The sequence below is a fragment of the Pinus tabuliformis genome, chromosome 5_2, assembly GCF_031772625.1.
Source record: "Pinus tabuliformis cultivar Carrire ecotype Pingquan chromosome 5_2, CPIR1, whole genome shotgun sequence".
Classification (NCBI taxonomy): Eukaryota; Viridiplantae; Streptophyta; class Pinopsida; order Pinales; family Pinaceae; genus Pinus; species Pinus tabuliformis.
In genome coordinates, this window is record NC_142306.1 from 267,710,354 (window position 1) to 267,738,307 (window position 27,954).

Sequence of the window (27,954 nt, forward strand, 5' to 3'; positions counted from 1 at the left end):
CGTTTGGAATGGGACCTGAGCCATATATGGCTGCCGGTATGGGATGTTACCTAACCCAGATGGACCAACAAGGATAGGAATAGCGATGTAGAAAGTTTGATTCATTCCAATCATGTGAATTTATAATCCGCTCACACTGGTTCCACCATACATCATAGGGAGATTTAGATCTTCCCCCCTAGGTGGTAGCACAACATGTCCACTTTCTTGAGGGATATAAGAACTTACCAAAACCTAAACTGAGATTGTCGGTTGAACCAAAAGGGTTGGTCAAAACAACAAGACACGATGAGACAAAATGGTAGGTTGAATCAGAACTGAAGTGACTGTAGTTTGCACAATCGATCGAGAGGTCATGTTTTGAATGAACGAACCTCATGTAGGCATAGCGCCGGAAGACCAGATGGTGTTCTGATACAATGATGAGGGACTAGGAGTGCCCAAAACCAACTAAGCTAGAGAGGTATAACCATGCAGAAATACATTCTCACTTAACTCAAGATAAGAGAGAGACAAGACTCTTCCTGTGAAAGGGAAACCTTTTGTAGGGAACTCATATCGCTGCTCATCATCTATGTGAGGAGTGTGATTAGTGGAAAATTCAAAATGAACCAAAGAGGAGACTGAGATCTCACCTTTTGACTCCATATATGGAAACAACTAGCTAAGAGGAATCAAAGATGTCCGAGGAATACCAGGAATACCAAAGGAATATGAGGTCGATCGTACGGACTGTATGGACGTTGTGGAGATATCACAATAGGATCGAATAGAGGGTTCAGTGGATAAACAATTAGTCTTTGTGGACTTTCTGGAGTTTTCATACTCTCGGGTGTTCGGATGGGATTCTCAGAGGAATCCAGATCAGATTCTTATGGTGATCAGGAATGTGATGGAGGTGGGCGAGAAGACAAAGGTTGGATACTCAAAAGAATTCCAAGTTCAACACCTTGATCCTCAAATGACTAAGGAAGTTCCGTATGAACTCCTTGGGATGACCCTTTAGTATCAGACAATCAAGGGGAACTATGAGATGGACTCAATGATTCAGCCATGATGTCTTCCCCTCAACAATAAAAGTGAAAGGAAAAATTTTGATTAAGGCTTTAACAATTTTGAAATTAACATGGAATTACTCAATCTGGTCTAAGAAGAAACTTCTTGGGATGACATGTTTACCATGGGAAGTTATATTTTAGAAACAAAAACATTTCCTTTTCATATTTTAAGAGTCGATAAATGGGCAAAAAGGTGACTCTAGTTGCTTTCAATAGTTTTGTGAGAGTGAAAGGAAAAGTTTCTCGCTGATATTTTCAAATTTAAAGAGTCAGAAAATATCAAATTACTGCTTAAGTGAATTTAGGTAAAAGGAGTATCAAGTAACCATGGAGTGCAATATACACCTCAGCCAATAAATTGACCAAGGACTTGACATACGTTCATGCAATCTCCCCGAATGATTTGTTCAGTGTATGGTGTTTATAGGGTGGCAGACTCAGCTTCCTATGGATAAATGATTGCAACCTAGAGAGGTCTCCCTTTATATAGGCAATGGTACGGGGAGCACAAGTCCTTTCTAGCGCTGTCTAATGTCGAAGCTAATGACAATTGCTAAGTAGACACCAGAACATGTCTCTAACCTACACCACTAGATATGATCTTTAATGTTTCAAATGATCCTTAGGTTAATTGACAGATTTTGAAGTTGATCTTGTAATTATGTCTCAATTTCAATGCCCTAACGATATTTCTTCTACTAAAATGCAAACTAGATGACAAAATGAAATCTTTCAATTCGATGAAGGCTAGCTATGTAGGGAAGAAAATCACTCAAATTATGCATCAAACCAAATGCACTATGCATCTATGACCATCTTCAAATGAAAAAAAAATATGAAATCTAATCTTTCATATAATAAGAAAATACAATGCCAAAACAAACCTCAAAGAAAAATCTCTAAGATATAATGATGATTTTTTCCTTCTCTTTTCCAAATGCAACAAATGTAATCTAGTGCAAAGGGAAAGAGAATGCAAGAAAACCAATAAGTATGAAAATCACTTTCACATCAATGATTCAAATGCAGTGCAAAATGTTCCGAAAACATTACACTTTCACTTTTAGTTCAAAACATAAACAACTTCAAAGAAAACACTTTATTTTGATTCCAAAGAGACAATCAATCTGTAACCTATCGCTTGTCGAATGAAGCCTAAGCAACTTTCACTATATCCACTAATGAAAGCAACTTAAGGCATAAGAACCAAAAGTAATATGCAAGTAGGTCTGAAGACAAAAAGACTTTTAATGCAAGAAATCAATATATGATCGTAAGACTGACGAGTGTACTAAGGTTTACCTAGAAGATCTAGAACCCTAAAAGGCTAATCAAACTTTGAGAACACTCATGCCAAGTCAAAAATCAATTACAGGTAGACACTGAGAGAGTCAATGAATAAACACACTGGTTAATCTCAAGGAGAAGACAACTAAAACTGAAAAGCAAATAGAAAACCCTAAATTTCTAAGTTTTATGCAATCATTACACTTGTCAGAAGTAAAGTAGCGATCATTGCTATTGTGACTAGAAAACATGATATCATCGCAACAGTTAGGATCATATCCTAGATGGTCGAGGAAAAGGACAAAGAAATCTAAAATCTTCAAAAATAGCTCATGTTAACAATCTTCAAATATCTACCAAGTAATGACACTTACGACAAGCAAGGGATGAAGTCTAAAAATCAATGGTTGACCAAACTCATCAAAACACAAGGTGAATGAGAGGAAGGAAAAGGTCATAGGCTCCCCATTTGAGTCGGCATTTTGTTGACAAGGTTAATCCTCTCTATGGACAAAGATGATCCCTCTAGCCCAATGAATGGGCCTAGCAACTGAAGGAACAATCAACTAGACATCCTCCTAGCTTATGATTGAAAAATAGAACAAGAGAGAAGGCCTACCTTGCTCTGATGCTAATCTAATTTCCTTTGTTGAGATCCTTGAACTGCTTGTGTTGAGACCTTGTTCCTACTTCTTCTAGTGCTTATGTACACAAAAAACCAAGAGACAACAAAGCATGCCAAAACCAATAGCAAATCCAATAATAATCTATTTAGCCGATCAAAGAATGCCAAACATATACATACATGAACATATATATTGGGAAGATGAACCAGCAGTTGTATTATTATTTAAAGAATAAAAGTGAATCTTACAACCATAGCCTTGATGTTGAGAGGCTCTCCTTGAGTGGTAACCCAAGTCCAAGCCAAGAAACTCTCCAACACTCCTTCTCCAAGTCTAATGAATAACCTCTAAGCACAAGCTCAACATAGGGGTGTAAATGGACATGGATCAACCATTTGGGAATGGTAGAGGGGGAATTTATAGGCTGGGAGAAGGAGTTAGGCCTCCTCCAAATATAGGATTAGGCCCACATCTTAAAGAGTTAGCTCATAGGAATGAGACCAAGAGGTCAGATTGGAGGATTCAACCTCATCCATGCGAAACCACCTCAAACTCGCCACTCTCAAAGCTTCTAGATCACGAAGCTTCTCATCCTCTTTGGGAAAACGTCCTTTTTGAGACCATCATGAGTATGAGCAAGAACATAGTGATGGCATCGCTAGATTAACAAGGTGCAATAGGCAATCATCGCAGTTTTGAGCTTCATAAGGGGGATGATTCTCATTTTAGGGTTTCATGAGATATTTCTTTAGGGAAAGCTCTAGATATTTTCCACACAAGTTAAAGGGGGGATCTGAGTTGCATACATTGATGAAGATATTGTATAATGATCATGTTTTGGGCACTTTAGGTTATGTCACAAGGAAGTGCAAGAGGCGTGAAAAAACATTGTGTAACAACAACTAAAAACACATTTGCTAGTAAGTGACAACATTGGCTCTAATTTTGGACAACGCCTTGCTAGAATGTTGTTGAGAACCTATAGACTAGTAGCCTTCACCATTGGGCATGGAGTCAAAAAATATATTGAACCTATAAAACCAAAAAATATCCATGGAACTTTATTTGCTGGGGGTCCTTTCCTCACAAAACTAAAATGCAAAACTACAAACTCTAAAAATTGGAAATTAAACACTCACATAGTGAGCTTATTTATATACAACTCTTTCTTATGCATAAGTCTCAATTCAACCAAGTGAGGTCAACCTTCTAATGGTACTAGGTCAGTATTTGGGTGCTGGAACTAATTCCTCCATGCTTTTGAAATTTAAAAGTCAAAAAAAGCATGCACCATGAAAAATATTCAAACAAAAAACTTGATACATACCCCAGAAACAACATTTGTTGCTGACCAAATAATGTTGTCATGTAGTCAGCTATTGGGTCATAGAACTAGTGAGAGAAAATTGTAGCTGCATCATTTTCTTGAAAGGTTTGTCAACCAATATCTTCTTCATTAGGGCAGCCACAAATACTATTCAACTCTTCAAATTTGGGTTCTTCAAAAAAAAAAAATTGTTGATTTTTTTCTACCCATTGGCCAATGGGCCAACCCTTTTGGAAATCTGAAATTGAATCTTCATTGTCTGAATTGTAAGATTCATAGACTTGAGAATCTATTGATGATTCAAAACCCTTATTTGAAAGATAAGTATGAGAAATTGTTGTACCAGAAAAATATGAAAAGTATGACCTTCAAGAGTTTGTCTACAACTGAATGGGTTCTGCTCTTTCATAAGAAAATAATGCATAAATTGACATCTTAAATCCCAAAAAAGATAACTCCAAAATAAAGACCACAGGTGAAAATATACGTCCAATTGTTGAATCTCATCACCTTCAATAATTAGCTCGAAATGTTAATGAAACCCATGGAAACAATTTCTAATTTTTTCTGTGGGAAAGATTCAAACAGTGGAGTTGCCAAGGTGAGATATCTTCAACACATACTTCCATTGCTCACCTAACAGAGAAAAAGTAAAAGTTGTCATACCGAGTGAAAAATATTTTGATTCCTTCCCTGGAAATGGGTCCAGAAAGATGTATATTTTTCTATCTCCTGTCACAGAAATGCTTCAGAAGATATAGAAGCCTCCTATAGACAACCATTGGGTTGATAGGAGACCAGTGCCTAGAGAATATAAGAGGAGTTATTTTGAAGATTGCCTAAGGGATTTCTATTGCACTCCATATGTCACATAATTGGGAAAGGGATAATTCATGGTTTGGTTCAATATCCCTTTGTCAAGGTAAACTCAAGAAAACAAACACTATTAGGTATGGCTAATCTCAAAGAAAAATGTCTTGATTCAAGTGGCAGACACACAACAATATACAACTTAACATTGTTGTTATAGTATAGGCAAACATGAGGAAGGAAAGGAGGTAAATTGATACAGAGGGCTGTACATAGCACAAAATCCTAAGCAACAATCTCCAACAGAAATATGGAAGAGTGAGGAGGTGGAAATGCAAAAAAGGTGGAGTGTGAATTAAGGTCTCAAGCTCTATGCCTCATGAATACATTTTTCACCAATAAGCATAAATAAATCTGTGTTTACATACATGTACTATGGGCTATCAAATAACACAAATAAATCCGTTGTTACACAAATACTTTTTCTACTTAATAACAAACATACAACCATGAATGAGAGTGAAACCAACCGCTTCATTACATGATTTTAGAGGAGGAAAGCCTTACATTAAGTGATATACAAAGGGGAAAACATATTATTCATTTCTCTGATTGGAAACAAAAAAACTGCTTCATTATTCTTTGAAGATGGAGTCTAAATCACCAGTCCATTACATTTAACAATTGTATCAGCCCAAGAACCTCATGAACAGAAAAATTGAACCAAAGTGGAACCACTTTCTCTGCAAACAGAGGGCCTCTAGAATGTAGAATTTGGGAGCCTGTGTTAAGTTTTTCTTCCCTTTATTTATAAGGAGACGGGGACATTTGAACAACAATTACAAAATATCTCAACCAAGCTCTAGTTTCTTGATCGACTAGATTTCTCAGTGTGCGATGGTTCTGCTACCCAAAATGATTACAATCAGATTTGATTCATTCTTTAAAATGAAACAAATTATAAAATATCAAAACATGGCAAAATTGAATGATGGTTGACGAAAATATCTCCATACCATTCCTATGATGGCCTTTGATTCAGCCACGTCTTTGCCATGAAGTTTGTCTTCAGCTACTCGACCGCCCAAATCATTGTAACAGCTTTGATTCCTTTATATAAAGTACACATAATCACAAAAATATCAAAAAGGAATTACTGAATGATGGCCAAGGTAATATCTCCATGCCATGCTTTTGATCGTCTCTGATCTAGCCACATATTTTCCATGATGCTATTCTTTAGCTACTTAACCAATTTTCTCGTCACTTTCCTCTTAACTGCTTGAACTTCCCACTTTCTAGAGCTGGGAGCAATCAAATATGGTGGACTTCATGGTGTTTAGGAATCATATCTATCGACACATCAATATATTACCTCTTTGTGTCACACTATCAGAGCCCAATATGTCCTGTAATATTACCATAGTGCTATATTGGAGATTTTCCTTATCGAAACTTTATTCTTAGAAGACAATATGAAAATAGTGAGTTCGATGCCCTTGGCCCTTTTCCATTACTCCTTGAAAAGTGTATCCCATAAGACCGAAGGTTGTAATGTCCCTCTTAGCCTTCAGGTGATAAGCCTTCAAACTCCTTCTCGGGGCACTTCTCTCTTTGTTAACTGCTCCACACCCTTGGTTCATCGAGCCCTTACAACCATGTGACAACCCCAATATCGGAGCCACCTTATCGAAATTTTTTCAAGTGCCAATTGTTATAAAGTGTCGACATCTGCAAACACTGATATGTGATATCCAATATGATGTCATCACTCCATGTGGAAACTCATGAGTGGTGACACGTGTCACCCAAATTTGTCCCCTTATGCCCCCTCAAAATGCCAAAACTACCTTCCACATGTCCTTCCGTACTGCCACGTCATGCTAATGTCAGATGCCAATGTAGCTTTATCAAAAGCAATAATATGTTGCCATGTGTCATTATGGTAGCCAATCATATGATGCCATGCATCCTACTATAGGAGAGAGAAAAGGGTTTGACCACATTTCGTTTTGCAATGAAATCATTTATTAATCCTTTATCAGCGTTCTTTATGGTTTTTAACACTATCGACTGTTCACCCATATTGCAAATTTTTAAAAGGTTCACATGTTTAAAAGTTATGATTCTTTGATCAAAGACCTTTTGATGTGCCAATGCTCTAACATTGCGATGCACTGATACTTGACCTCTGATATGCGGTCACCAATATGTCTAATTCTATGATGTTGTAATCATTGATATTCTTGATGCTTTGATATGTTATCTCCTATCTCCAATGTCATTGGACCTCTGATATGCAATCGTTGATATGTCTGATGCTTTGATGTTGTGATAACCAATATTCCTAATGCTCTGATATGTGATCTCTGATCGCCAATGTGGCTTGAGCTTCGATATGCGATCTTCGATATATCGGACCTCCGATATTCCTTCATAAGGCTTCAATCCTTGAACTTCAACAGACCATATCTTTTGACTCGGCAGCCCATTTTTGGACTTCCACATATCATTGGAAATATTGTTCAAAGAACTTTCAAATGGAGAGGGTCTAATGTAGAATTTTAGTCCTTATGCGGCTTGGAAGATGACTACAAACTTCTCTACTCATTTACTCTTTGGACAACTAGAAACACATTTTGTAGTAAGTGACAACGATCCCAATAAAATTACATGGTCTTGGCATTATGTCGACTTATGCAATGATTATAGTTGGCTAATGTTACTCTTTAAAATAATATTTGGTGGAGCATTAATCTTGTTTTGATATTAAAGTCTAAAAATGTGAAACGAATAGCTAGAATACAATGAATCATGATTTTCATTTCAAATTCCTACACAAAATGATAATAGTCAGCAAGTTATGTTTATAAAAATATGTTCTTTTGGAAGGTAGAGTTACTTTGTTAGATAATTTATTGAGTTATGTAAGATACCTATTTCGTGAGTTACCTAGCACAAAGATAAAGAGGAAGAAGAGAAGATGTGAAGTTGATTTGAGGAAGAGAAGGTAAAGATAAATAGATGGAGGTATGCAAAACTAAAGACCAAGTAAACTAGCACATTAAACCTTTTATGTATCATTGTATTGTTGTCTCCTTTTAGATAGTAGCCTGAAAAAGGGTAGGTTGGAGCCTGTATAAGAGGGAGTAGGAGATTCCCAACAAGTGGTAGTTGGAAAACGAAATTTGAGGTAAGAGTCTGTTGTAGGTAGATGCTTGTAGAAAATTGAAGTAAGAGGGAGTGTGAGATTCCAGCAAGTTGTAGCTTGAAAAATAGTAGAGAGGTTAGATTATCCAAAAGATAATGTAATATAGGAAGTAAGAACTTACCTTTCCATCTCAACAACAACAAATTTGTGGTTTTCTCCCCTTGTGGGTTTCCAGTTATATCTAGTGTCCACATGTGTTTCTTTTGTGTGATGATTCTTATGTTTTAGTTAAATGATTTTTATATGTTAAATATGATTTTTATATAATGTATTGCTGCTCATTTAATAGGTTATATATTCATTAAAAATGAAAAGTAAAAATTGATTTGGTGTCCATGAATACACTATACCAATTCATACCCCCATCTAAGTATAGTGAAGTCTCCAACAATTGGTATAAGAATAGGTTCCTTCTGTATCAACCTAAAGGATGGAAGGTAGGCCTGGTTGAATCATGGAATATCAAAGAATACTTGTTCTCATTACTACAAACTTTCATTAATGAAGAGAGAAGGTAAAATTAGAATTGATAGCATACAGACTTAATGTGTGGAAGTTAGTATCTGATGGATATAGTAAGGATCCCCCCTAAAAGAAATACCAATAGTGGAATTATCAAACTAAATGTGTAATTTACCACAATCTTCACAATATGGATGTCAATATGGTAATTGATATCAAATATGAATAAGAAATATGGGATAGGTTGTAGGTCATGCACGAAGGAGACCCTAATAGCAACAATGGAGGACAAGAGAAGAAAATAAATAAGAAGAGAAAGGTCTTTCAAAAAGAAATTGTTTAGTCAAATGAGACTTGTTTTGTTAGTATGAAAGTACTTGATTATTGCGAAGACTAAAGTTAGTTCAAGACCAAGCTAAACTCAACTTGGCTTTGGTTGGAATAGAAGGACTTGCAAATGAAAACAAAGATCAAAATAAATTGTTGCAAATATGTGATGAGAAAGGGCATAAGTTCAAAGACCAAATCATAAGCTTGAGGAAACAATTAGAAGAAGTGAGGAGAGTTGAAGTGATGATCAACCTTCAACTAAAGGAAAGAGAGGAACAATGTGAAATATTAGAAGAAGAGGTAATTTCAGCAAGAATTACCAGTATAAAAAGAGAAAACAATATGAAAAGTTAGAAGAGGAGGTCGTCTCCATGAGAAAGAAGTCAGAAAAGAGTAGTAGATTAAATCTAGCAATAGAATATAATAAAGGAGCTCTAAAAAGCACTATAGGAGAATATGTCAACAACATGGTTTGTAAGGAAACGAGCAAGAAAAATAAGTAGGACCAATATTGGAGGAATGAGTCAAAGAAAGCATATTTTGAAAAAATGTAATCTACCCCTAGAGATGAATTTAGGGAGCCTACAAGATTTCAAAGGAGGAATAGAAAATACTTTGATCCCTTATTGGAATATGTCAAGGGCTTTTCTTACCATAAACCTGGGGAAGTAGTAGTTGAATGTAGAAGTAAGTATCATCAATCGAAGATATAGCAGAAAATGAAGTTCCCTCAAGTAAGCAAGCAAAAAAGACCTTTCCCTATGAGAAGAAAATCTACCATTAGGTGCAAAATCATCTGTATGGTTATTCTTATTCATGCAATGTGTTTGACCATAAAGTTGTTGATTGAAAACCCCATACATATAAAAGTAGGCATGAATATGTGGATAATAGCATAATAAGACACAAATCCTTTCCTCCATTTCTTGGTCACAGAAGATGTTATGTATGTGACAACCTTGGAAACATGGCCAAATATTGAAATCTATAATATACCTTAAATAAATATAGATAGAAGAAGTAGGTCATTCAAAATAGAATGAACAATAGGCCAGAAGAAAATACTCAAAGCAAAAGGCAACCCACTAAAAATTGGAAAAAGAAGAAAGAGAAGCAATAACTTCAATGAAGAATTGAAGTCACTGTGGCCTCACGGGGATATGCTCAACTAAAAATCAAAGAATATATTAAGCTTTTATATTAAATTAGTGCTCAACCATTTTCGCCTTTTATGGAAGTGAAAATCTCAAGGGGAGAGTGGCTTAAGTATTAGAGATAATGTTTTTTTCCTTAAGAAAAGAAGAGCATGTTGGTTTAAAAGCCATCCTGACCCCAAATTTTGAAATGGAGGTGACAAATAAATCCCTTGAATTTATTAAAATGAATTCATTACACAAGGTTTCAGTTTTGGACACACTAGAGTGTGTAGTTGTTGAGAGTCATTCTATTTCACGTTATGTTGCATCATTGAAGGTTGATAACTCCTTGTTTGGATCTTCGGTGATTGATTATTTCCATGTTGAACACTAGATATATTTTTCTTCTTTAGAAATAGTGTTATGAAACCAGCTCACAAAAAGATAGAAAAGATAGATCAACACCTTAGAATTCAGCCTCTTCGAGGGGGCAACCTCCTTTACATTACATAAATGAACAATTCTTGGATGATTCAAATGACAAAACCTCCTTTCTATATAGGAGTCTAAGGAGTCACAATATAACCCAGCCAAAATAACAACAATAATATAAAGCCACAAAAATAACAATAGAGGGATTCTATGGGGCACAATAATAACAATATGGGGACAATAGGGGCACAACAATATTAATAAGGGATACAACTACAATAGTAATGGGGTAATCACTAGTATTATAGGGACCTAACATGCCCCTCTCCTTCAAAAAAGTGTTGTCTTCAACACTTGAGTAGTTCTGGATGCTTCTGTCTAAAATTGACATCCTCCCATGTGGAATATTTAGCAGATACTTTATTCCACTTGATGAGATACTCTGAAATTGATCGATTTCGTGGCTGTCGAGTTCTTGTTTCTGTGACTGCTTCCGGTTCCAATATAATTTTTCCTTCCTTGTTAAGTTCTAGAAATATTGTTTGAACTAGGAACTTGTTGCCAATAACCTTCTTTAAACATGAAACATGGAAAACTGGGTGCACTCAAGAAGCTGCAGGAAGCTCCAATTTGTATGCCATAATACCAATCTTTCGCAACACCTTGTATGGACCGTAATACTTTGGTGATAATTTATTATCCTTATTAGCTTGCTTGAGGGACATTTGTTTATATGGTTGTAGACATAGGAATGCCCAATCAACTACATCAAAACTTCTTTCATTGTGATGTTGATCTGCCTGTTGTTTCATTATATTCTATGCCACCACGAAGTTATCCTTTAAGAGTTGGAGGACTTGTTGTTGATGTTCGATGTGATGTTGCACTGCTTGAACCTTAGAATTTTCTCTTAAATATGATGTGATGGATGGTGGCTAATATCCATAAAGTGCCATAAATGGGGTCATTTTTGTTGCTTTATGGAAGGAAGTGTTATACCACCATTCAACAATATGGTTGACCCATTGTGTCTATTTATCAGATACAAAGCAACGAAGATATCCTTCCAAACATTTGTTTACTATCTCAATTTTCCCATCAGATTGAGGATGATAAGATGAGCTATGAGCTAACTGAGTGCCAAGACAAGAGAATAATTATGTCCAAAAATTTTCAGTGAAAATGGGATCTCTGTCACTTACAATAATCTTTGAGTTTCCATGTAGCTGTTGAATTGTTTCCATAAATGCAGTAGAAACTGTATTGGCTTTAAATGGATGTGATAATGCACAAAAGTGTGCATACTTAGAAAGACTGTCAACTACCACCATGATGACACTCTTTCCCTCAGACTTGGGTAAACGTGTGATAAAATCCATTGAAACCTCCTCCCAATGTTGGCTTTGAATGGATAAAGGTTGTAATAGACCTGGGTCTTAATTGTTTCAAATTTATTTTGTTGGCAAACCAAACATTCCGCCACAAACTTTTGAATATCTGATTTAAGGCCATCCCAAAAAAAATCCTTCTTAACCCTATGGTAAGTTTTTAAAAATCTTGAGTGCCCTCCTAAGGGAGAAGTGTGCAATTCCATAAGCATATTTTGTTTGAGTTGCGAATTCTTACAGAGGTATAAGTGATCTTTGTACCATAACGAATCATGTTTCCAGCTAAATGTATCAGATGTACTGGAGTCATGTTGTAACTTTCGAATAAGTACCCACACCTCTTCATCATTCTTCCATTCCTCCCTTGCTTCATTTATCTAGTCTAGTTGGATAATAGAAATGGTGCACAACAATACTTCCACATCCACATCCTTTCTTGAGAGTCCATCTGCCACCACATTTTTTTCCCTTTTTTGTAGATGATTTCAAAGTCTTAACCCAACATCTTTGTGACCCACTTTTGTTTCTCTTCAGAGGATAATTTTTGTTCAGAAAAGTATTTAAGGCTATCATGATATTTTTCTACCTTGAAGTGTCTTTCCATTAGGTAGGGTCGCCATTTCTTAAGTGCATGTAGTGTTGCCAATATTTCCTTCTCATAAATAGCTTTGTGTAAAAACTTTCCCTTGATTGGATGACTTTCAAAAGCAATGGGTCTTTCATCTTGCATTAAAACAACACCAATTCCATTTCCTGAAGCATCACATTCCACAATAAAGGTTTTTGTGAAGTCTGGTGTAGCTAAGACCGGTGCTTGCAACATTGCCTCTTTAAGATGTTCGAAGGCCTTTGTTGCTTCTGGAGTCCATGAAAATGCATCTTTCTTCAATAATGTTGTTAGAGGTGCTGCTATTCTCCCATAATTTGTAATAAACTTACGATAATACCCTGTCAACCCAAGAAATTCTCGCAGATACTTTATGTATGTGGGGATTTTCCATTCCTTAATGGCTTTAATTTTGCTAGGGTCTACCTTAACTCCTTCGTGAGATACAATATGACCCAGATATTCCACCTCTTGTACTCCAAAGAAACATTTGGACCTTTTTGCATATAATTGTTTCTCCTCCAATAGTTGTAGCACCCTATCAACATGTTCAACATGATCCTTCCAAGACTTGCTGTAGATTAGTATATCATCAAAAATACTAACAAAAATATTCTAAGGAAGGGTTTGAAAATGGAATTCATTAAACCTTGAAATGTAGAAGGTTCATTGGTAAGGCCAAAAGGCATCACCACAAATCCATAACGACCCTCATGAGTTCTAAATGTTTTTTTTAGAATGTCTTCAGTCTTCATTCTGATTTGATGATATCTGAAATGAATATCCAAATTGGTGAAGTAAACTGATCCATGCAATTCATCCAGTAATTCATTAATGACTGGAATGAGAAACTTATCGTTAATAGTGAGCTTGTTGAGCTCCCTATAATCTAGACACATGTGCCATGATCCATCCTTCTTGTGCACTAATACTACTGGAGTAGAGAAAGAACTTTGGCTAGGTTGAATTATACTAGCCTCTAGCATTTCTGCAACCATACATTCAATTTCACTCTTTTGGGCATAGGGATATCTGTATGGCCTGATGTTTGGAGGAACACTTCCTGGAATTAGATGAATAGCATGATCATGATCACGAATAGGTGGGAGACATTTGGGAATCTCAAATGCCTTGGAATGATTGTCCAAGGTTTTTTCGAGATCTGGAGAAGTAGATGATTCTGATGTGGAAACATCTAGGGAACATAATTGTGCAATTACACCTCTTTTTTCCTTCTTTAGAAGATTTGTCATACTATTAGAGCTGATTATCTTTCCCAGTTTCCCTGTAATACCGCTCAATTCAACTTCCTTTCCTTCTGCAGAAAATTTCATGAAAATTCCTTGAAAATTAAAAGCTATTATACCCAAGCATTATAGCCATTAGACTCCTAGTACAACATCAACACCTCCCATTGGAATGGAAAGCGTTGGGCTAGTCAATACATATTCTCCCATGGATAGACTGATATTATCGCACTTTCCAGAGCAATTTATCGTTCCTCCATTTGCAACCATCACTTGATACTCTAGTGCTGGATATAGGAAGCAATTCAATACTCTTTCTATCTTACAACGAATAAAATTGTGGGTACTTCCCGAATCAATCAACACTATTACCTTTTTCTTCTTGATTTGTCCTTCTATCTTCATGGTTTGAGGAGTGGTAATTCCAGCCAATGCATTACAAGATATGGTCGGATTCATTTCTTATTTATATAGCCTTTGTTCGTGGAGTATATCATCTTCTTTTGACATTTCTTGCTCCTTTTCTTCTTCCTCTTCACAATCTATGTAGAATAATTTCTTCTTAGCACACTTATGACCTTTATTGTATTTGCCATCACAACTGTAACAAATCCCTTTTGCTATTTTTTCTTCCAGTTACTGTTGTGTCAACCTTATAGGTTGTGGAAGACTAGGGGCAACAACACTTCCATCTTTATAGTTGTGAGTGGTATGCTTTTTGGTTGCCATAATTTTTCTTTCCATTTTTCTTGCTAACCTGAATGCCTTCTCTAATGAATGAGGCTCCCAAAGGCAAACATCATGTTGGATATTATCCTTTAAAGTCCCTATGAACACATCAATCCTATGCTCCTCTGGAATATTATTTACCCTTATGTTCAACTTTTGGAACTCCTCAATGTGCTCCATTATTGAACCCTTTTGCTCGAGACTTATCAATTGGATAAAAAAAATGTTGATTTTTGTATCCTCATAATGTGCTGTCAATTCTTCCGTAAAAATTGCCCAAGTGATAATTTATTTACAAGAGAAAAACCATTGATACCATACAAACTGATTTGGTTCCAAATATAACGTTGCAGTACGTACCCTTTGTGTGTTTTTCACGTTATTGAGATCGAAAAATTGCTCCATCTGTAATATCCATGTTGCGGGATCCTTGCCATCAAACTTCCTCATATCAATTTTTGGAATATGGTGGGCCTTCGGTCCATATTAGAGTCTATGAAATCATGATTAACATTTCTTTTGTTCTCATCATGAGTTTCCTTTACTACCCTCTCACCATTAGTAAGCATTTCTTGTAGAAACTTTGTCAAATATGTCTTCAAATCTATCTTCAAATCCTCCATGTTTTTCTTCAAATCGTCCATGCCTCTCTTCAAATCATCCATCTTAGCTTCCACATCATTCATCTTAGCTTCTACACCTTTCTCTAAAAAATCCATCTTAACTTCTACGCCTTTCTTTAAACCATCCGTCTTAGCTTCTACATCTTTCTTTAAACCATATATCTTAGATTCTGTTACTTTTTGTGCAAGTGACACTTGTTGCACTTGGTCTCGTAATTTTGATATATCATGTTGTATTTCTTCCTCTTCTTCATGAGTCATGCTAGAGCTTTCAGGTTGCTTACTAGGTGTTTGAATTTTCCTTCCTCGGGGCATCAATTACCGATAATAATGTTTTACTATGCCCTTTGAATTCCTCCAAACAAATTTTTCAAACCAAGCTTATGCAAAAATTAAAAAAAAACTACACACATTTTTTTCACTTTGTAGGAGTTGGATATTGGATCTAATGTATGTCTGTAATTTCAGATCATCTGGTTTTGAAATTTCGATATATAGTAGCCCTTTGTGTCCTCTTTCCAATGCCACCAGTCTCATCCAAATTAGATTCTCCAAGGAAGGGTTATGCCAAATCTCCCACAGTGACCTAATTATAGACTAGTTCAGTAGAGAAAACTTTTACAACGTGCCACAAATCACTGTTTCGACCTTTGGCTTTGAAAAATATATATAAGAAACTATAGTCCATCCTCTTTCTATACCTTTTTACAAAATTTCAATCTGATGCTCAAAGAGAAAGTTATGAAAATTTTCCCCATGTCACCTGTTTGGAATGTAATTCAAGAATATGCAAAAATACCAACTTCGTTAGATCATATCTCCGCAAATATAGCCCAAAAAGCTCTGAAATTCAGACCCAAGGTTCAGTGCGATTTCATCTCAAATGTTTTTTTTTTAGCTTTTGAAACGTTGCAAAAGAAGAGCTATAGCGAAAATGCCATGATGACCTATTTGGAGCAGCGAAACCCTAGAATCCAAAGCTCTGATACCAAATGTTATGAAACCAGCTCACAAAAGATAGAAAAGATAGATCAACACCTTATAATTTAGCCTCTTCGAGGGGGAAACCTCCTTTACATTACATAAATGAACATTTCTTAGATGATTCAAATGACAAAACCTCCTTTCTATATATAGGAGTCTAAGGAGTCACAATATAACCCGACTGACCTAACAATAATATAAAGCCGTAAAAATAACAATAGAGGGATTCTATGGGGCACAATAATAAAAATATGGGGACAATAGGGACACAACAATATTAATAAGGGATACAACTACAATAGTAATGGGGTAATCACTAGTATTATAGGGACCTAACAAATAGAATTCACACCTAGCTACAAATACCTATCTAGTTGGGAATTCCATAACATTAACTGACATTATTATGACATATAACTTGTATTTGGGTTTTAAAAAATGCATGAAAAAATATATCACTAAAGAGTTATCCACTAATAACATCTCTAGTATAAATGAAAGTTATCAAAAGGGTATCAAAGTTTCTTAACAATTGGAACAAAAAGTTTTAAGTAAGCAATCTCCAATCATGAAAAGTAGATTCATTGTTTAGAAAAACAAAACCATTATACACCATTGTGAGGCATCCAAATGCCATCTAAGGACTCAATCGCTAACCTATTCTTAAATCCTTCCAAAAGAAACCTTGAAACCCTATTTTGTGTTTGAGAATGGTAGGAAAATGTAGTTTGACATAAGTGTAGGTGCATATCACAAGCAACACAACAATCAAGAATGAATGAAAATTGAACAAACATGACATTTCATAGTTGGAGTTTTTCTACATGAACATTGAAAGCCATATTTTAGAAAAAGATTCAATAATATAAGCTAGTACTGTGGAGAAATCAAAAGAAGCATATGATAATTTTTTGGGCATGGCTTATGAAAGATCTAATGAATGTTAAATTAAGAAAAAAATGTGGTGATATATTGTGTGCTTGTGAAGCACTTGCCAATGTTGATGTGAAAAGGAATACACAGGATGATGTTACTATTATCATTGAAAACTTTGGGAGAGCTGTAATGGAGGATGGACTAGAGGAAGAGAAAAATTTTGGAAGTGAAATTTTACAATTACGATCAACAATAGGTATTCATAGGACCATGCGATAGAACTAATCACAAAGAGAAAATCATCATATGAACATGAGAATTTGATGTGTTACACCTTAAGCAGACGAAATAAAGTCATTTGGATGCCAAGCAGAGGATATGAAAGAGCACTGGAGGTGAGTTATAGTTCGAAAACTTTCAAATAAATGAAGGATTGTTTTCCTGCGGATCCTCTTCCAGTCAGAGAAATTGATGCCTAGACACTAAATTCTACATTATTAGCATAAGACAGAAGTGGAAAAGAGTGTTAACCCTTTAACAAGTCTATAGACCTAAGGCATTACATAGACTAGAAGAGAGTGTTATACCTACGAAATTCAAAAAATTATGATGAAAATGCCAAAGCAGCTACCACACAATTGATATGTGGGACGTTATAAGTTGTAAAATTGCTTAATATGCAAAGACTAGAATATTTTTATAGACTACGTTGCATATATTTGTTAAAGGAGGGAAGAGTAGAGGATGATATATCAAAGAATATGTACCTTTACAAATAGAGGATGGTATGTGTTAAATGATGGTAGATCAGAGGATGGAAGGCTAGAGTGTACATATTCATGTATATCGTATAAGATACTAGACCAATGACAACGGAGTTACAAAGAAGAATGGAGGGCATGTATGTCAAGTTTGAAGTGATAATGTTACATGTTTTTCATCCTCGTCTCTTCACACAAACCGAGAACACAATCACTTCAATTTTCTTGGAATGGGAGCTTCTTTAAAGTATCGCCTTATTCATAAAACCTTTTGATATTTGGAGTTTGTTGACAAATCAAAGCTGGAAACCTTGCATTGAAAGTTTTCTGTTATTCATAATTCATGGAATGACTATGGGATATGTGTAATTATTCCTGGAAGGGGGAATCAACCAACAACAAATGGGGATATGTGATGCAACTTATAATGGGTTCACATCTCTATGTGTGGACACCTTGATGCACACGATTATGATAGTCCTCCACCTTCTATAGGACAGTGTTAGCATACTCAAACTTTTACATCTAAATATTTATGTATTATTTCACATTTGAAGAATTTCTTTGCATTGTAATTTCATTGTCTTGTCTAAATACAAATGGAATCTACAACTAGAGCACTTGGAAATCTTATGTAATAGGGATTCAACATACAAGAGTGAAGATAACACCTATACATGCTCTAGTAGCTTGGTATTTGTAAAATGTACTACTTATATTATAGAGTTATGAAATTATTCCCATTACTCTCTTTCTCACCGATTGGCTTTCGATAAGATGCTTATAGAAACCCAAGGACTACATTGTGAAGTTTTCTTCAGGCATTAATTTTTTTTCCTTATATACAATTTATTGGAAATTTTCTTTGCCTCATGTTTGATCTCTTGCATAGTCACATCAGTTGACTAATCATCAATGCATCAATTACAACAAAGTAAATTTTGTGGCTTCATCAAACGCAAGTATTTTTGTAAAAGAATATGTCCACTCAATTTTTTATCCTAGATTATATTATCAATGTTCTCAACAAAGAGAACGTAGTGACTAGTTGTCAGGGTAGAATCAAACTACTATAATATTATTGTAGTGTCGTATAATGCTTATAAATTAGAAAGAAAAAGTTCTTATCAAAAACTTGTAAGACAATATCTCCTAGATGTAAAATAGTGCACATCGTAGGGCATGGATAGGGCTACCACAATGTGGCAAGAGAGGAAGACTTTGGCATATACATGTCATATGAATATGTTGTGAGCTTTCAAACAAGTTTTGTTTTTCTCAATGGACATTAGAATTGTGTATCGTCGCAATATTCATAACTAGTTTTGTTTGTGTGGTGGACATTACAATTTTTATAATGTTGCTCTGTTGGATATTATAGTTTTTTTACTATAGTGAGATTTAGAACTAGTTTTGTTTATCTTGAGGACATTGGAAAACCAACAACTACTTTTGAATAAAACGTGGCATACTTCAAAGAAATCTTGATGAATTTGCAAATGAGTATTCATTATTTTTTGGCATTACTGATTACTGTAGACAGGGATGGAACTAAACTTTTTCAATGACTGTGTATACATTTACATTTTGAAAATGGTCTGTTGTAGTTCATGAATTTTTGATGACCCTTTTTACGATGACATAATATGAAGGGAAGTTATATAACTGAAGCAATTCCTTTTAATTTTATGATTACTCATGTATGAGGCTTGATACAAGGCTTTGAGAACCTGAGTGCAATCATTGGAGTTCATATTCATATTTTTTAACAGTGTTAGGCAAGTATTTTCATATTTATTTTCATTTCAACCAGACCCTGTTGGCATTGATGTCAAAGGGTGAGGTAAGCAGATGTTGGGAGAAATAAGGAGAAATGTTTCTCAAGACAAAATGGGGAGGACCAATGTGTTTCCATCAATACCAAAGGGGTGGATTGTTGGCCATTTTGTCATTGTTGGAAAAGGGTGTTGGAGGTATGCTTGTTTAAAGTTTCCCATGATGATCTAAGCTGCATTTGAATATGGTATGATGTTGAGTATGTGTTTCTTGTCAGAGTTGCTTGGGAGAAACCATAAAGATAAGGTTTTAGGTCTAAGGTTTTCCCTAGATGAAGAACATAAGTATGGTCTAGATGTGTTTGTAGTCAGAGATGGAAATAGTATTAGCTGATGGTGTTTGTATAGATAAAGATGTTGTGATGTAAGAGGATGTAAAAATGGATGAATAATTTTTATTTTTCCCTAGTTCAGGGGATCAGCATAGATTGGAGATTGGTTACCAACATACACATCCCAAATTTATAGTTGATTATCAATGTCTGCAACCCATATTTGTAGTGGGTAACTAGCATTTGCGTTCTATAGCATGGGTAAATAAAATATCATGTTATTCCAATAAAATTACAATGTCTTAGCATTATGTTGGCTTATGCAATGATTACATTTGGTTGATGTTACATTTTGAAATAATATTTAGTGGAGCATTAATATTATTTTCATATCAAAAATCTAAAAACATGAAATGAATAACTACAATACAAAGATACAAACTTATTCTTTCAAATTCCTACATGGAATACTAACAATCAATAAGTTATTTTTGTAAAAATATGTGCTTTTGGATGGCAGAGTTAGTTTGTTAGAGAGTTGATTAGGTTATGTAAGAGACCGAGTTTTTGAGTTACCTAACACAAAGAGAAAGAGGGAGAAGAGAAGATGTAAAGTTGATTTGAGGAAGAAAATGAAAAGACAAAGAGATGGAGGTATGTAGGATTAAAGACCAAGTAAACCAACACATTAAACCTTTAATGTATCAGGGGATTAATGTATCCTTTTAGGTAGCATCCTGAAAAATATTAGGTTTCAACCTGGATAAAAGGTAGTAAGAGCTTCCCAACAAGTTGTAGATTCTAGAAGAAAATCTAGGTAGGATCCTCTTGTAGGTAGAAGCTTGAAAAAAATTGATGTAAGTGGGAGTGGGAGCTTCAAGGAAGTTGTAGCTTGTAAAAGAAAAGAGGTTGGAACCTCCAAAAGATGATCTAATAGACGAAGTAGGATCTTGCATTTACATCACAACAACAATAAATTCATGGTTTTCTACCATTATGATTTTCCCCTTCTATTTTGTGTCCACATGTGTTTCTTTTGTGTGATGATTCTTATGATGTAGTTAAATATTGTTAATATATTAAATATGTGTTTTATATAATGTAATCTTTCTCATTTAATTAGTTATATAATCATTAAAATGAAAAGTAAAAATATGTTTTATGTCCATGAATGCATTATAGTAATTCACCCCCACCAATATTGTCAAGTCTCCAACAATAACATTAAGTAAAATCGTTTAATTCCCTTGAAGAACTATAATATTTACCTTAAAAACATCTATGAATCCCCTAACGTTGTGGGCACTATTTTTAATCCTCTTGTAGAGGATGATATATTTTATTTAGAATACATTGAGTTTTGGGTTAATAAAATTGCTAATGGGAAATATAAGGACACTAAAGGCTACCAAGTTGAAATGTTTAAAATGAAGGGGTGTATTTTTGACAACATTATCGATTTTGTGGGCGGGCCAAGAAGACATGATGCAGAGTATTTTACATGGAATCAAAAGAGGGTGCAATCCAATGCCCTACTATCCACCCACCATTCCAGCCTAGGCCTCATCTCTTGCTACACGACGCACACCAAGCTCATGAATTTGGTGCAAAAAAACTCATTTGTTAAGTAATTTTTTTTTCACTCATTGAATATAAAAAATGTTCTTTATCATTGATCTATATCAGGTCCTTACTATTTTGGTCTTGCTTGACTAGACTGTCTTCTTATCCTTATCCGACAAATACGTAAGATCTTTAATTTGGAAGTGAAGCAAGGCTTCCTTAAACCTTGGACATGGAGATTGATTGTTCCTATATTTAAGAGTGGTGATAAAATAATTCCCTCTAATTACATGACCATTAAGATTAGCCTTTGGACTGAAGGCCATGCTATAAATACTAAAGACAAAGAAAATCTGGTATAAGAAGACATCATTCAATCATGGACCATATTGTTACTCTTAGGATAATTGTAGAGGAATTTTACAATAATAAAACTGATTGCTTCTATTATTTTGTTGACTTTAGAAAATATTTTAAAACTATTTCGATAACAAATCTATCGAAGAGGCTAGAAGAGATAATGGTTCCTCTCGACTTGAGATATTTTGTGACAAGATTGTATAATAATTTATTTCCAAGTTTAAAACCACTTATCGTTGGTTGGAAGAAATTAAATGCAATATCAAAGACAAGTAAGGGTGTCCCTTATACACTACCATTTTTGGCATATACATTGATAAGCTACAAGAGTGTTTGGAAGAGAAAGGTTGTTTTGGGTCCACATTCATTGACATGGTCATAACTCTTCCTCTTTATGTTGATGATATTTTTTTGGTAAGGAGCCATTACAATCTTGGAAATCAATTCAAGATCCTCCAAGATTTATCCTCTAATAGGGTTAATGATTGTTAACAACAACAAAAATAAATTCATGATAATTAAATCTAAAATGATCACCTATGATACTTTCATTTATGACAAAAACTCCTCAGAGGAAGTTCCTCCATAGAAATATCTAAGAATCAATATCCATCACAAGCTTACTTGGAATTATAACATTGATAAAAGGATAACTAGAGGTTAAAAACCTTACTACAGGCTTCAAAATAATTGCAGGTAAGAAAATACTTGGCTATGGGATAAAAAAAGATCCTTTTTGAGATTCTTTTCACTCCTGTTATTTTATATGGACGTGAGGTTTGGTGTTAGAGTCTATCTAAAGAGCCATGGTGGAAGATTGACTAGATCCAAAAGAAATTTATAACCTAGAACCTCAAGATTAAGGGAATACTTCCTACCCTATCCTTTTGATTGAAGCAAGTCTTCCCCTCCTTAAAGGCATGGCTATGGATAGGTAGCTTATGTATAATAAGTTATACAACATGGATGCTAATAGGTTTCATAAAATTTCTTCTAACTCTAACCAAAACCCCCACCTTCGACTCAAGTAAGGGTGGCATAAGGATGCCCAATCTTGGCTAGGTCATTGGAGAATAAAAGAGGAGAACATCTTGTAGAATCAAAATGGTACTAAAAATATTATTACTTCCAAATTTAGGGAGAAATTATGGGGCAATCAAGAGCTAGAGAGAAAAATTAAATATGATATTATAAGGAGGTGATTAACCCCAATGTCAAAAACCAAAATTATCTCTCTATCTTGACTAGTGTTAAGAAGAAAATGAGAATTTCTAAGATATGAATTAATTCTCATGAGCTTCATAGTGAAATTAAGAGTCGATTAATTCCCAAAACGTCATGGAAGAAAGAGTTGGTCACATATTTTATGCTACGAGGGTTGAAGATGACAAGCATTTGATCTAATTTACAATATATTTGTCACACTACTTACCTTATTGACCTTTTAAGACAACACAATTATGGTGATGTTGGAATGTTTCTATCACTTCCTCTTGAGAATAGACATAAAATGTTAAATAATTTTGAGTAATATCTCACCTTCTCAAGGTTCATAGACCATATAGGTATTAGTGGATGTATTTTTTTTTTATAGATGAATCGACAACTGGGATAGGCTTGTACTCATGTGATGGGATTGATTCTGCCCACTACCATTGTAACATCTAGGAGAACCCATAAGAACCTCCATGCATGGCCAACATGGTACATTGGGGGGGTTTGATCATTGAACCTAAACTTCACAAAGGCTTCTGTTGGAAAGGTTAATCTTCTCTACGGACAGAGACGATCCCTCTAGCCCAATGAGTGGGTCTAGCAACTGAAGTGACAATCAACTAGGCATCTTCCTAGGTTATAATTGAAAAGAAGAATGAAGGAGATGGCCTACCTCATTCTGATGCTATTCTGATTTCCTTTGTTGAGGGCCTCAAACCGCTTGTGTCACAAACTTGTTCCTACTTTTCTCAGTGTTTATGTACATGCACAAGTGATCATGAGACAACAAACAATGCCAAAATAAATACCAAATCCAGTAACAACCTACTTAACTCATCAAGGAATTTCAAGCTAAATAAATACATGAACATATATGTTTTGGGAAGATGAACCAACAGTTGTATATTACTAGAAAATAAAGGGAAGCTTACAATCAAAGCCTTGATGTTGAAAGGCTCTCCTTGAGTGGTAATCCAAGTCCAATCCAAGGACTCTGCAATCACTCCTTCTCCAAGTCTAATGAATAGCCTCTAGGCGCAAACTTAGCATAAGGGTGCAAATAGACATAGACCAACAGACCAACCATTTGGGAATGGGAGAGGAGGAATTTATAGGCTAGGAAAGGGAGTTAGGACTCCTCCAAAGATAGTATTAGTCCCACATCTATAGGAGGTATCCCATATAGATAAGACAAAGAGGCCAAGTCGGGATAATTTTACCTCATCTATGCAAAACAACCTCCAGCTCGCCTCTCTGGAAGCTTCTAGATCATGAAGCTTCTCATCTCCTTTTGGAAAATTACCTCTTTGGGATCATCACGGGTATGTATGGGAACATAGTAATGCCATTGTGGGTCAAGAGTGATGTAGCAAGTGACCATCACAGTTTTAAGCCTTATAAGAGCAATGATCCTCATTTTAGGGTTAAGAGCTATCTCTTGAGGGAAATCTCAAGGCATTTTCCAATCAAAGTCTTAGGAGGGATCTAAGTTGTATACATGTGTGAGTATATTGTATAATGGTCATGCTTCGAGAACTTCGAGGTATGTCACATGGAAGTGTAGAAGGTGTGACAAAATATTGTGTAACAGATGCTCCCTAGAGCATGAAGGTAGAATAGGGAGTGATGGCTGAGATGATTTACAATCTCTTGCAAGGATGAGAACACACACTATCATGAAGTCAAGGACACATATACATATACATATCTAATGTCAAAACATGAATCCATAGTATGGAGACAACCATCCAAATAGTAAGGACTATATGAAAGGATCCATGGCATGGGAGCAGCCGTCCAATACAAAAGGATCATCTATAATCTAAGATCCAAGGCATGGATGTAACCATCTGATATAGAAGGATCATCATAAATGTAAAGTCCCATAGTATGGTCACAACCATCCATATAAAATAAATGTGTATAATCATGAACAATGCATAACTCCACACATCCTGAGTTATATCAGACAAAACTTAGGGTCTTGCGCTCCATCCCAACCTGATCAAAGTACGAATTCTAACATGCGAATGAATGTTTCACAGTCAAACATGCTAGAAAACAACTTGATTACCGACCATTGATGTGGATTGTTAACAAGCATGAGAGGAACCACCCATAATGCTAATGGCTCTCAAGGTACGACAATACAATTCGTGAATGTGATAACAAAGTTGAAGTTGAACACTCGTGGAATCATCCAATAAAAGGTCGATGACGAAAACCTATTGTCAGACGTGAAGAACTTTCAATTAAGGCAGGAAAGCTCTAAGGTATTGAAAGGGAGTTTCTAAGTCATCTTCCTGGATAATGAGTTTAAGTCGACACGAAGTGACCCATCGAAGGAGCGTCATAATGATCCCCTCATCATAGACATGAAATGAGGAACAAAGTGGAATAATATTCAAGGCTATAAGAATGAATCAAATGGTGTATAGGTAAGTAACTGCAGGTTGGACTTATCTTGAACATATTGGCAACACGACTCTAGAGTGTGGTAGCGTTAGACTCAAGATAGGGCTAAGGGTCATAATGACCAGGTGGAATAGTAAAATGAGAGGAAAAATGGATCACCCAAACTCAGAAGGACAAGTGACTAAGTGAGGATATCCCAAACCTAACATGAGAAACAAATGAGTGTCATCTTCAAGAGAGACATGCTACTAATACAAAGGATGTTTCATATTCACTTTTCCCCCACTATTTCTAGTGAGTACCTCTTTATTTTTACACAAGCTTCAAGAGGATACGATATAATTCTCGTATAAGTTCACCCTTCAGATGAATCCATCCTAGTAAGTTTTATGAGCCCTAGGAAGGAGAAGCTCAGTCTTGTCATGGTGACAAGTCTTTCATCGTTTAGTTTTTATGAGTCCAACAGAAGAGTAGCTCAGTGTCTTTTTCATATTTAGAGAGTTTGAAAAAGAGATGAAAAAGAAAACTCTATAAGGTCCCCTTTTTTAATTTGTCTCTTGAATTTGAAAAGGTAGAAAAGAATATTCGAGAGAACCTCTTAGCCTTGTTTGACTAAGGTGTCCTTTCTTCGTAAATAGTCAATCTCGGCATGAAAAAGGGGTAAATGTATACTAAGACGATGCCAATTAATTTAATTTAACGAGTTTGAAAAGACAAATACTCGACAATCTTTTCATATTTTTGGAGTCTAAAAAGAGCTTAAAGGGACTCCACCTGGAGGAATGAGTGGTAAAAAATGATAGCAACTGGTTTCGAAAATGATGGAACTGATCAAAACATGTAATGGTCAAGACATTGTCTAATAAAACCACTCATCGTAGATGTTCCTCAAGCAAGGGTAAAACAACCAAGCGAAAGCGAATGACTAGGCAAAGATATGGTGGTGATGGAATGGCCAAAACCAGGGATCATCCGGAAAACAAGCTGATAGAAACAAAAGTCATGAGATGTAAAGAAGGAATGGTTTCATTTTTACACAATCTTGAAATGGAGATAAATGATGCTTGGATTTGGTTTCATTTTTACCCAAGCTTGAAACAAAGATAAACTATGCTTGGGTTTGGTTTCATTTTACACAAGCTTGAAAGAAATATAAACTATGCTTGAGATAAGTTTTCATGCCCTCAGAATAATGAATCAGTTCGAGGTACATTCCCCCCAAGCTTCATTTCATTCAGCTAAGTGGATGGAATGAAGGTTCACTTACAAGATCAAGTGAAAGACTCAACTGGTATTTTACGAGATCTTATCAAAGACTCGAATTGGAAAGGGATTTGTTTCATTTTTTAATGATCTTGGCACAGGAAAAGAACTATGCTCATATCCTTTGTTTCATTTTTTAAGGAGCTTGACACAAGACAGGAAATTATGCTCCATAGTCCTCGTTTAAATTTTTAAGGAGATTTACACATGACAGGGAACTTTGCTCTAGGAGACCAAATTCAATTTTTAACAAGGTTGACATAGTAAAATAACTTTCCTCATAATCCTTTGTTTAATTTTTTGAGAAGCTTGACACAAGACAAGGAACTTTGCTCCAAACCTTGTTTCATTTTTTAAGGAGCTTGACACAAGACAAGGAACTTTGCTCCAACCCTTGTTTCATTTTTTAACGAGCTTGACACAAGACAAGGAACTTTGCTCCAATACATTGATCATAGACCAATATAGGCCATGGATTCTAAGAGTTTCTCATCAAACGAGAGAACAACACTCTGGAAGGGATACATGTAAAGGGATCCAATTGAAAAATCAAGTTCCAATGCCCCCATTACATGATGTACTACATCACCTACAATATCATCAGTAGATGTCAGCATGGAATTGGTGGTCACGTAATTAATGTGTGGTGTGGGTGACACTTCTTGCACATAAGAACCATTTAGAGATGATGGTTGGATGGGAGATGATTAAGGACCAATGAATGTAAGTTGATCAATGATCACAATATTTCCTTCATGCAAGAAACACATGACTCAAAAGAGGGAAGAAACAAGAGCTCCCATGACATAAATATAGTTACAACCAAGGAGTAAATTAAAATATAAAGGGCCTTGGACAACGATCACATCTATATAGAAAATATTTCCTCCCAAAGTAATAGGTAACTTAGGAAGGGTCCCTAACAGTTGACTAGTTCCTTTGTTAAAATCTAACAGATTCTGGGTGATGGGGACAATCTGAGGAGAACCTAAAGCTTGTCAAGCAGTTAATGACAAGATGGTAATAGATGCACCCTCATCTATGACTATGCTAGGTATGGCCATATGGTAAGCCTGTACTATAATTTGGAAAGGCCGATAAGAAGGAAGGTGATATCCTTCCAATTGACTCCAATCA

The 27,954-nt window shown here is 35.4% G+C and overlaps 1 pseudogene; it reads left to right on the top strand.

Moving 5' to 3' along the window:
- The first annotated feature begins 840 nt into the window (after positions 1-840).
- The window catches only part of LOC149158543 (uncharacterized), a 97,764-nt pseudogene continuing 70,650 nt past the window's right edge, over positions 841-27,954 (top strand).